General features: G+C 43.2%; 1 protein-coding gene across 2 annotated transcripts in view; it reads right to left on the reverse strand.

The window, feature by feature from the left end:
• Positions 1 to 12,553, reverse strand: part of RDX (radixin) — a 122,759-nt gene that overhangs the window by 84,350 nt on the left and 25,856 nt on the right. The window contains exon 1 of one of the 2 annotated variants that reach the window (XM_047070637.1): positions 6,799 to 6,963. The exons of the other annotated variant lie outside the window; for it this stretch is intronic. The gene's annotated coding sequence lies outside the window, so the exon portion shown is untranslated. Of the gene's footprint in view, positions 1 to 6,798; positions 6,964 to 12,553 lie in introns of those variants that run through there. 2 annotated transcript variants of the gene reach the window in all.

Consider the following 12,553-nt stretch of genomic DNA (forward strand, 5'->3'; position numbering starts at 1 on the left):
TCAAAACTCCCTTTTAAACACTGGAAGGGAGGGAGCGCCTGGGTGGCTCAGTCAGTTGAGCATCCAACTTTGGCTCAGGTCATGCTCTCAAAGTCTGTGGCTTCGAACCCCACATCGGACTCTGTACTGACAGCTCAGAGCCTGGAGCCTGCTCTGGATTCTGTCTCCCTCTCTCTCTGTCCCTCCCCTGCTCACTCTGTCTCTCTCTCTCTCAATAATAAATAAATGTAAAAAAAAATTTTTGTTTTAAACTGGAATGGTGCCTGGCTCACAGTAGGGCCTCAGAAGTTTGTTGTCGATTTTGTTGGCATATTAAGTTTACATGTAATATTTGACTTTTTCTGTTGATTATTGTCAAGGGCAATATTTTCCTCTAATTTACATTATCAAATAGCTAAGTAACACACGAATAAGCCAACATACTACAAGAGACAGCAAGGGGTGCCAGGGTGGCTCAGCTGGTTAAGCGTCTGACTCTCGATTTTGGCTCAGGTCATGATCTCAGTTGGTGAGTTCAAGCCTCGCATCGGGCTCCATGCTGACAGTGAAGAGCCTGCTCGGGATTCTCTCTCTCTCTCTCTCTCTCAAATAAGTAAACAAACTTAAAAAAAAAAAAAGATTTAAAAAAATAAGAGAGAGACAACAAACATGAATACGGGAGAACAAAACTCCTCCCAACTAGGTCTCCCAAATTTAGACCTCTGCTGTCTCTATTGTCTCTACTCGAGACATTACTCAAGAGATTATTTTTAACAATCTCATTTAATTTGATGATCAAATCAGAGTTAAAGGCCAGACAGTCTGACACTTCTAATGGTAACTATAATTATTCTGATTGTTGATTAGATGATAGTAATGAGTTCAAGTATACACACCAACCTTGCTAATAACCAAACTAAAACTTTATAGTTTTTCTAAGTCTAGGATCTACAAATGGCTTAATTATCAGAAGTCCTGATGACGGCTAACAAAGTTTAGTCCATTCCATACACTCAGTAAAAGCCAAAGGGTTCCAGATCCAATTAATCATGGCTGAGATTTCCTGTATCCCCATTCTCTCTCCGTTTTACTAAGGGTCCCTCTGTTGCACTCACGTGCCCACATCATTCTGTGTACTAGCCAGGATTTTTAGTTGCAAACAATACCTACTCTGTTAACTTATTGAAAGGTTATTAAATTACAGAAACAATAGGAAGATTAAAAAAAATAAAGTAGGAAACAAGAAATACTCAACTCACATCGCAGAAAACTCTGCTTAGACCACTGGTGCACTGAAAATTAACTCCTGTTAATATTAACACAAGGGCATTTAAACACTTAACACACTTTATACTATACAATACAGCACATTTGTATTCCCATTAGAATGTGACTTTGTCAGTATGTTACTTACCAGATACAAACAGTATTTGGCAGAGAAGTATAAATGTATGTATGCTATCTTAAAGTTGGCCAACTTTTTCCCTACATGGCCAGGTAAATAAACTTCTTAGATTCTGCAAGGCCATATGGTCTCTGTTACAACTATTCTGCTCTTGTAGCATGAAAGCAGCCATAGATAATATGTGCACAAATGATGTGTTCAAATGAAACCTTATTTACAAAATCAGGCCACAGGCTGGATTTGGCTCATTGACCACATTTTGTCAACCCTGCCTCAAAAGTGTTTTAGCAGGAATCAACACTTTTCATTTCATAATTTAATAAATTTGGTAACCAAGAAGATATGAACTCACATATTCATGCTAGATCAATCTTGGGTGTGAGTTCAGGCGGGTGGGATTAAGAAAGAACCCAAGACACTAAAACAATCTAGTGGGAGCAGAGTTAGATAGATGAGGGGCAATCCCATTCCCCCTGCCAGTAACCAGGTTGGATAAGGAATGTATCCCAAGCCTGGTCAGTGACACTAAGAAGACATCTGCTGGGGGGCTGCTGGAAGAGGCGTTCCTTCCCAGTTCTTTGGGAACTGCTGTGTGTGGATGGCAGGTGGCTGCAGCCAAACTGTAACGCTGGAGAGAGCAGTCTCAGGACGAAGCCAATGGGGGAAGGCCACAGGGCAGAAAGTTGTAAAGAGAGTGTGTCCTTGATATCATTACTGAGCTATTCTTAAGTCTCTTAATTTTCTTCATTATTTAAGCCAGTTTGAGAATTTCCTGTTATTGTGGCCAAAGCATCTTAAGTGATACAAGTCCTTGAAAAAGAAGGTTGTTCACCTCACAATTTCACTGCAGCCAGTTTTAGTTAACAACTTTTCACAAATGAAAGAAACACTTAAAGTTCTGAAAGCCCACAGACTACCTACAACTTGGAAAAAACGATCTGTTCCAATTACTAAGATCTACAACTTTATAAATTCTATAATCATGGGGCAAAAAACAAAACAATGTGCTACCTCCTTCCATACGGTACCTAAGACATTCTTTCAACAAGATATTTTTTTCTCTAAATCAGGGGTTGGAAACTTTTTCTGTAAATGACCAGAGAGTAAATACTTCAGGATGTGCAAAATATATGGCCTCAGACATTATAGCTCAAAAGTATCCAGAAACACTATGTAAACTAATTATATTTCTGTGTTCCAATAAAACTTCCTTTACAAAATCAGGCCAGCAGGAGAGATCTGGCCTGTCAAAACAGTTTATTTCAAATGTATATAAACTACGTAGAAAAGTAACCAGCATGACTGGATGGACACTCTATTCATCTGCATTGGACTGCTTGAAACAAAACACTAAATAAAAAAATTTTTAAAAAAAAATCGCTACCTTATTTATATATATAAAACTTCTGCAAAATCCAATTTAGAATTCTATTAAAGAGTAACTGATGTTACAGTAGGAAAAAACAATACAAAACTTATGCATATACAAATTTTTAACATCTACCTTTTAAATAAAAGTTATTTTAAATTAGGAAATTTGGAAGGATCTCTATACATACTGTCTACTCAAAGGGGAAAAAAATACCCAAAAAACCCTATCCAACTCCTAACCTGACTGAGCCCCTCTCTTCTACGAAGCTGAAGCTAGACTTCAGTATTAAATGGAATGAGGAAAGTAAATCGTATGGACTATATTTCCTTTCCAAACAGCTCCCAATACAAAGACACATTTTTTTTAAAGCTTATTATTTTGAGAGAGAGAGAGTGTGTGTGTGTGCGCAGGGGAAAACAGCAGAGAAAGAGGGAGAATCCCAAGTAGGCTCAGCGTTGTCAGAGCAGAGCCCAGTGTGGGGCTCAAACTCACCAAGTTTGAGACCATGATCTGAGTTAAAGTCAAGAGTTGGACGCCTATCCAACTGCACCACCTAGGTATCCCCAAAGACACACATTTTTTTAAAGGACACCATTTTTCACTATTATATGCCATACTATAGGGAGAAAACAAAAAGTGAACTTCATCTTCAATCATTAAGCAAGAAAATTTGCACAAGCACAAAAGCACACTTCGCTCTCCACTCTCAGCTCGGAGCCTGCTTCAAATCTTCTCTCTCAAAAATAAACATTAAAAAAATTTTAGGGGCACCTGGGTGGCTCAGTTGGTTAAGCGTCCAACTTCAGCCTAGCTCATGATCTCATGGGTCCTGAGTTCCAGTCCCAGGGCTCTGTGCTGACAGCTCAGGGCCTGGAGCCGGTTCCAAATTCTGTGTCTCCCTCTCTCTCTCTCTCTCTCTCTGCCCCTTCCCTGCTTACACTGTCTCTCTCAAAAATAAACATTAAAAAAAATTTTTTTAAACGTCTGAGAAACATTAATCTTTTCAACACAGTAGTAAATAGCATTTCAATGTTTGTTACAAAATAACCTTATTTTTATAGACTTTAAAATCACAAATAAAGGATTTTTATGTTTATCTTTGCCTAAGTTTTGGCATTTTCTGTATCCAAGGAAGGAAGTGCTAACAGCAATACCTATGAAACACAGGAGTAGGAAAGACGTTGGGTAGTTCTGGGGAGTGAAGAGAACTTGTAGCTTTACTTTTACATCTTTTAAGATGTAAATTTTTTAAGTTTGTCATAAACTGTATTACTTTCATCATCTTTAAAAATGGTTTAAGGGGCGCCTGGGTGGCTCAGTCGGTTGAGGGTCCAACTCCTGGTTTTGGCTCAGGTCATGATGGTCAAGGGCTTGGAGCTGAGTGTGGAGCCTGCTTTAGATTCTCTCTCTCCCTCTGCCCCCTCCCCCACTCACTCACACTCACGCCCTCTAAAAAATAAAAGTTTAAAATATATGTTTAATAGAAAATAATATTGAGAAATAAATGAATAGGAAAGACAAGATTCTGTGAAAGAGGCTACAAACTGAGGACTTCGCTGGGGTCAGACTGGCCACTTGCATCACCCAAGAGGTGAGTACGCACCACCCAAGAGGTGAGTACGCACTGGCCACAGGACTGAGTGAAGGTCCCAGAAGCACTTTAGCCATCAGTAACAACACTAGGAGGCTTAAAAATAACCTTCTAAGGGTGGAGTCGAGAGCAATCCAATCCAGTTCCGCTGAATTCAGTAGCAAAAGCAAAAGTAATATCAGGGTAGTTAAGAAGTATCCACTAGCCTTTGGTCAGCTGGAGGCCCAAGCTATCCAAGAAAGGGTTCCTTCCTTGAGTTCCCAGATTGAGAGAAGGAGCATAAACTCATACTGGCTCTACCCTGCCAGGCATGCTCCACCAGCACAGCTCAGTCTTCACAATCCTCACAGAACACATTTCTTTCGGCTTTAGTCTTTGGGAAATATTGGTTAAAACCTGCCATTTTTTAAGCAGCCTAAGTTAAAATGCATTAAGTTAAAAATGGATGAAAAGACTCCCACCGTCGTTCCACATTTCAGGCTCTATGGAACTACATGGAGAGGATATTAAACGACATCAGAAGTTAAAATAAAAACGTACCAAGACTTTCATTTCAACAACCTGCCAAACACATAAATGAGTAATAAAATCCAATTGTGCTGTTGGCAATGGTGAAGCAATCAACAAGAAACAACCCTTGCTCCCCTCCCTGAGACTACTGACACCAAGAGAGGGAAAAGCAAAGTCTGTCATTTCTTACCACCAAAGGAAAAATAATCATCAGTTTAAGTAATGACAATGTCTAAAAGGACAGACCCCACATACTTTACCCACACTGAAATTAACTACATTTATTCTACAAATATTTCTGAGTCTCTCCTACCCACTCTCTTCCATGCGTAGGGACACAGAAGTGAACAAAACAACGTAAATTCCGCAAGAGCAAGAATTTAACATTCCTAAACGCCACAATTAAATTTTGCCTCATTTAAATAAAGCTACAATTTCCAATACATGTGTATTCATTCTTTAATAATGTTACCTGTTTACTAAATTCCTCCCTACATAAAAAAAAGTGATTAAGCAAAGAACCAAAGTCCGTGACGATCCTTTTTACTAACTTCAAAAGAGGTGTTCTACCTTTTGTCATTTTTGTCATATTAGTTTGAAAGATAAAACACACTAGTGAAAGCAATGGGATTCTGAAAATTAAACACACACACACACACACACACACAAAACAATGCAGCCCTGAATATTAATCTCCTCTCAAATCTAATAATGCTGTTTTGGCAAATGGATTAAGCCATTATTTATTTACCCTGCCACATGAACGGGGCAATTGTTCATTCAGAGCTCCGTCCGACATATAAAAGAGTATTTAGTGTTCTAAAAACTGTACGCTCCGTAAACAATAGATTGCAATGTCGATGTCCGTACCCCTTCATCAAATAAACCCTTATTATCTCAGCCTTTTACATTTGCACCACGCCAGCCTTAGGGCCACAGGACTCATTAAAAAGTCTGGTACAAACCCTCAACCGTATTTTTAAACTGATCTCTGATGAAACGGGACTTCACTCAATCTCGTTAGGGGAAAAAAGAAAAGAACCCAGTAGCGGGCACGGTGCAGGAATCCTGACCTCTCTGTACAGGAAGGGATGCGCTTCACCGAAGCCGCAGTAACGCAGAGCCCCTCTTTCAGACTTCGCCCGGAAATCAGGCGGAGGCGCGTTCACGGGAAGCGGGAAGCGGGAAGCCGGGACCGGGGCCGGGACCGCAAGCCGGGCTGCCGCCTCCGCGGCCGGACAAAGTTGCGAGGCTCCGAGGCCGCCCGCGGCCGCGGCGGCAGGTAGACAGAGCGCGGCGGCCGGGGACGGCGGGCCTGGCCTCGCGGGGGCCGGGGCCGGGGGCGGCTCGGCGCCCCGAACCCCGTACAGGACACAACATCCCTTTGCCGCCAGGGCCAACGCACTCTCTCTAGTAATTCAACACCCTTACTTTCAAACTGGAGGTCGGTGGGGGTGGGGGGGGGGGAGGGGCAGAAAGGAGGGGGAGAAGTTCTAATAAATTCCCCCCATCCCGCACTGCAACATAGAATTCCACCCAGGCTCACGGTATTTTCTGGGCGCCCCGAAGGGACGAGCCAGGCCGCGCCGGGGCCGCGCCCAGGCGGCGGGAACCCGCCGCTGCCCGGGGTCTGGGGGTCCGGGGCCCACCCCGGGGACGGACCGCGCGCCCGCGCCGACCAGAAACGCCCGGCGGCCGCCTCGGGCTTCGGGCCGCGCCCAGCGCCTGCCGCCGACCCCGGGAGCGGCCTGGCGGGCCGGGAGCTCGGCGGCGCCGCGGCCCGCGGGGCGCGGACACAGAGGCGCGCGAGGCCCTCGCGAAGCGGCCGCCGGGCAGCGCGGGCCCCCGCAACTTCTCGCCACCTCAGCGTCTCCGGAGCCGCCCGGGAGCAGCGACTGGGGGGTGGGGGGGGGTGGGGAAGGGAGGGCGCCAGCGGCTTACCCCGAGAGCGAGCGGCTCCTTCCCGCCCCGAGCGTGGCCGGGGCGCTGGGCGGCGGCGCCGGGCGTCGCGGCTGCGACCGCGAGGGAAAGGCGGCGGTGGGAGCGCTGGGCCGCCGGGGACGAGAGGCGCCGCCACCACCGCAGACAGCTCCGCAATATGGCCGCCCGGCGGCTCCTCGGGGGGAAGGCGGGGCTGCCCCGCGCCCCCCGCCTCCCCCTGCCGGCCGGCCGGCCTCGCGCCGCGGCCCGAGCGCCAACGCCGCCGCCGCCGCCGCCGCCGCCGCCGCCGTGAGGGCCGCCCGCGCCCCGCCCCCCGCGCTCGCCGCCGCCCGCCGCACGCGGCGTCGCCGGGGGTCGCGGCGCGGGGTGGGGACGCGCCAGGGCCAGCGTCGGCCGCGGAGGCCCGCGGGAAGCCCCTGCCGGCGGGACTGAGCCGGAGGGACGCGGGCTGTTGGAGCCGAAGCTCGCGGCGCGCCCGCCGCCACCCGCGCCGCGCACCCCCGGGAGTGGAAACTTGAAACTCCCGCGGGTGCCGGAAAACTCGCCGAGGGCGTTTCCATCGCCCTCCTGAGGAGGGAGTCTTCTTCCCGGAGGGGGGAGCCAGGACGGAGTCGGGCGCGGGTTACTTGGCTGCTCAGGGGGAGAATCCACCAGGACACAGAAAGGGGCCTATCTTAGAGGGATTTATGTGTGCCACCGAGAACGTTGAAATTGCTCTGGCAGTTTTTGCCCAACTCGAGAAACGTGCTATTTCGGATAACTCCCAACAAAACCTCGATGGATATGGCCCCAGGCGCGAGTGCAGAGTTTTATCCACGCAAGGATGTCGACGATGTTTACTACCACCGACATTTCTGGGAAGGAGGCGGTCCAGAAGAAAAAAGTTGGACGTGGGGCCCCCGAAGAGCAGCCAAACCTAAATCATCCTGGAATTAGAGGTGGTTGGACAAGTGGTCCTAGTCTGACTCCAGGCCACTCACTTTCATTAGTGGCTGGGACTAGACAGACTTGTGGTCAGTGTCCACGCTCCCATCCTTGTCCGTCTTCTGCTGGGATTCAAAGAGTAACACTTGCTCTGAGTATACTTGAACCGTAGTACACAAAGCCAGATCATTCCAGCTTGCCGTGCATGCCATCTTTATATAGTTTTCCCTTTATGAACAAACTTTACATTCAAATAATAAAACCTCAAGAGTGTACTTAACTTTTATGGAACAAATAATTCATATGCTTCCTGCCTTAGCATTTGCCTTCCCTGAGACGGTAGCTTTTTCCAGGAACTCTCTCCCCAGATCACTTTCACTAAGCTCACGCTTCAGTTCGTTAAGCTCCCAGCTTCAGTGAGTTTCCTCCATTGCCCTCTGCGACCTTTCTGAACAATTAAAAGCCCCTAGAGTTAAACTCAAAGATCTTCAGATTGCAAATTCCTCGAGGATGGGAACCAGGTGTGTGCTTTTACTTAACTATAAGATGACTCCCTGACTTTATCCCTAGGGTGCAAGGTTTATCCAGGTAATTGCTCAGCGTCCCACATCAAGTTGCATGCATAAAGATAGTCAAAGTATTATGTAAATTCCTGGATAGTACACTAATCAAAAAAAAAGTATGTAACACACTTTTGCACTGGAAAACGGATAATACGCTATTGTCTGTCATGTGCCAGGCACTGGGGTAACACGCATTTACTTGAGCATCTCTTTTAATAATTACAACAACCCTGTGTTTGGGGTCAATATTAACATTGACTTTTTTTTTTTTTTTTTTAATCAGTGACTGAAGAGACTCAAAGGAGTTAAGTAATTTGTTCAGTGTAACACAGCCAGGAAATGGCAGAGCAATGACCAAACCTTAGTTATATTGGACTCCAAAGCTGTGATTTTATCCTAAACTCTGGCAACAGCAAACAGACCAAAAAATGTAACATTTCAGTTGGCTATAGTATTAGTAAATATTTAGGTAAAAGATAACATTCAAGGCTGGTGAGATAAAAAGGGTACTCTCAGACATTGTGAGTGGGAGTGTAAACTTAAACAGCCTGTTTAGAAAGCAATTTGGCACCGTGATTCAACCTATAAAAATGTTCATCCTCTTGTACCCGTAATCCCATATCTGGGATTCTTTCTGAATGAAATCATCTGGAATAGAGCAAAACCTTTATTCATAAACTCTACATCACAATAGTATTAAAAGATGCAAAAATTAAACATGGAAACTGAATATCCTGAAAGTAACTATATATACTCTGTGACATTTTGCGTAACAACTTGAAATGTTTATATAATGTGTCTAACACCTTGAAAAATTTTTGGTAGTATTAGGGGGAGGGAACAAGTTATGAAACTATCCAAGCAGTATGATTACATGTATGTTTAAACACACACACACACACACACACACACACACACACACACACGTACAAGGGGTCAGGAAAAAAAGAGAAAGTTTGAAATCCAGGGTTGGCTGGGTGGTTTTCTATGGGCATTTTTCTTTATTCTATTCTTCAGTATTTTCTGTCTTATTTTTACAGTGTAAAAATAATTATTTAAATTGAGATCTACTACAATGTGGGTCATCAATTACACAAAAGCAGCAAAGCCACTGCTTCCCAAGTGTGAGACTATACTGTGGAAAACCGTAATGAACTGAGCTGACAGATAGTTAGGCGTCAGGTATTTTCATTGTAAATGTCATCTATACACACCATTGTTGTACCTTGTTCCTTATATCAAATATAGGCATCTTTAATGAAATATGAGAGATTTAACTGAAAAAAAATTTTTTTATTCCCACATTTATACTGTCAAGGGGAAAATTCACATACGGTTGTTGAAACTAGATTTTTTTTTCAGAAAACCATTCTGATATTACCAGTAGTTACAAAAAATTTTATATAGCACCTACTATGCATAAAAAAGAAAGACCAAAACCAATCTACTACAATCTATTACTAACTCATTACTAACTCTTGTATGCTACAATCCTACTGTACTCCACCATATTGACTAATTCTCAATTCTAGAATTCCAATGATAGTTACAAAGCATTTGTCTCAGTAGCACATATAAAAGTCCTTCTTGAAGAAAACTCATTTTTGCAAGTATGGTTTGTAAATGGAACCTCTTCTCCATCTAGAACAAACACTGAGCTCCAGCCCCCTTGCTAGTTTGATTAAGTCTAGGCTCCTGCCCTCTAGATTCAGTAATGGGAAAGGCAAACAGACAGTTGTGCAATATGAGCTATAATAAGGATAGACACAGAGTGTCAGGTGAAACACTGGGCAGTTAACTTTGCATAGAAAGGAGAAAGCCTCTCAGAGGAGGGAAGGTTGAAGGGGTGAGTAGAGGTTCCCTAAGAGAAGTGGGGAAAGGCAATCAACTTTGAAGACTGAGTACCAAGACGGGGTTGATGTTGAGATAAGGATGTTTATAACTAGAGGTTTAGAAAGGTAAGTTGAGATCCATTTGGGAAGATCAGAATTTCCCCTTCATCCTTAAGGAGCTAGGAAGCCATACGAGGCATTAAGAAAAGGAATAATGCGATCCTCTCTGTGTTAGTAAAGTCCCTGGCACCCATGTGGATTACATGGGAGAGCAGTTCAGTGACAGAGTGATCCATAAGATCAGGGACACCTCAGACAGTTTTGCTATAAAGGCCCGGGCACTAGAGAATGATGGACTGACCCTAGGAGGTTTCGAAGATGAAGAAGAGGAAATAGAATCTTAAAAAAAAAAAAAAAAAAAAAAAGAGGGGGGATAGACTTCGAGGAGTAAGAGGAAAGGAGATGTGAAAATGAGTGGGTGCCCAATGGGTGCCACTAAAATAAACAGGGAGTATAAAAGATGTAGAACTCAGAGATAAAGATAATTAGGCAACTTACAGAGATGCTGATTTTCAGTGTCTATGGGTATTCTAAGAACAAGTATATATTCAGTAACTGGAAATAAGAACTATGGTGAATGAGACATCCAATAAATACTTATTAAATAGATGAACATCAGTAACATGCTGAAACAGGCTTTTCATTTCCAACTATGTCTTTGGAAAATGTGGTTTTGTTCAACTCAAGGATTTGAATGTGAAATATTAGATGATAATCTAAACCATCATTGTATACTGAAATGTTTTTCCATGAAAAAACTTTATAGACTCTTTTTATTTTTTATTTACCATTTTTAAAAAGCTATACAAATGTGGGGCGCCTGGGTGGCTCAGTTGGTTGAGCATCCAACTTTGGCTCAGGTCATGAACTCGTGGTTCATGAGTTCAAGCCCCACGTTGGGCTCTGTGCTGACAGCTCGGAGCCTGGAGCCTATGTCTCCCTCTCTCTCTGCCCTTTTGCTGCTCATGCTTTCCCTCTCTCTCCCTCAAAAAATAAATAAACATTAAAAAAATTATTTTTAATTAAAAAGAAGCTATACAGATGTAAAATCACAGCTACTTTAAATACCTATACATAGAGATACAAAAGGGAATTTTCTATTATAAACTGTGATATTTCATACTATTCCCACTACCTTGCATATTTAAGTACATATTCACAATGTGTTCAGCAATATGATAGCCCTCAGTAAAAACAAAGTAAATAAAACTATCTTATCATCTGCTTTGTGTGCCTAGTAAGCCATACAAACTTAATTGCTGATATAAGCTATAAAATTCCAGTACAGTCAACAGAGGTTTGATGGCTAATGAATCTAAAGGAAGATTCAAGAAACCACAGGCCTGTTCCTGCCTTTATTCTCTCCCTATCTAAGATCAAATTACATAAGTACATAATTCATGTGTTCAGAGATATGAGTGTATTAATCTTCAACAAAGGCAAGGTAAAAGTTATTACTTAATCCTCTCTCCTTGTATAATAAAAAAGCCAGTTTAGTTTGTGATAAACAATAAAGTTTCAGAAGTAACAGGGTGGAAAGAGTCTAAATGAGGGAATCCATAACCTTGGCTTTATTCCCAATTCCTACAAACAAGTTGCTAAGTGACCTTGAAAGATCCGATGGACTATTCTGTAACCTGCTGGCAAAGAGGGTTAAAGTGAGGGGAATGTGACACCTTTTGTGCTTTTCCAAGAGCTTAAGATGTCGGGGATTTTCAGGACTAGAAGAGAACCTCAAAAAGCAGTGACTCCCCTCTCCGGTATTACTGTGAAGCGGTCCCATCAAAAGTGGTTTCCACCCACTAACCGTGTGAGAGCTCCTAAGAAAAAAAAATGTTTTTGACTTTGTATTGACTCCCAGTTTTCTCATCTATTAAATAGGGAGCTAGATGAGACTAACCATCTGTAAGCTTTCTTCAAGCTCTCTAATTCTTCAACTCTAACTCCGATTCACCTATAAAATATTTGATTTGTAACTTCTAGAACTCATTATGTATCTTATGACCTATGCAGAAAGTGTTTATGTACAATCACTTCCTAGTGTTTCACAATTTTTGACCCAAATATCCATCAGCTTATTATTCAATAAGCTTTGTACCTTGCTGGACTGTCCTTGTCTCATTACAGAGATATAAATAAATAAATGAGTAAATATTCACCCTGACCTTTAGCACTGAGTATTCTAGACAGCTGTTTTCTAGCTTATAACACTTTAGTTTTATTTTAGTTTAGTTGAATGTATACAACAGTGGTTATTTACTAACCAGGAAAGGTGCCCAGTGCTTTGTGTAGTGGCAAGTGTAGAAGATTAGAGATGAACAATTAGACTGAGGCAACACTTTTCTGTGGTGGTTTTAAAATACATCCACAAACCAG

The sequence above is a fragment of the Lynx rufus genome, unplaced genomic scaffold (genome assembly GCF_022079265.1).
Source record: "Lynx rufus isolate CCGP_SWC_20201006 ecotype Redwood Valley unplaced genomic scaffold, mLynRuf1.p SCAF_9, whole genome shotgun sequence".
Lineage (NCBI taxonomy): Eukaryota > Metazoa > Chordata > Mammalia > Carnivora > Felidae > Lynx > Lynx rufus.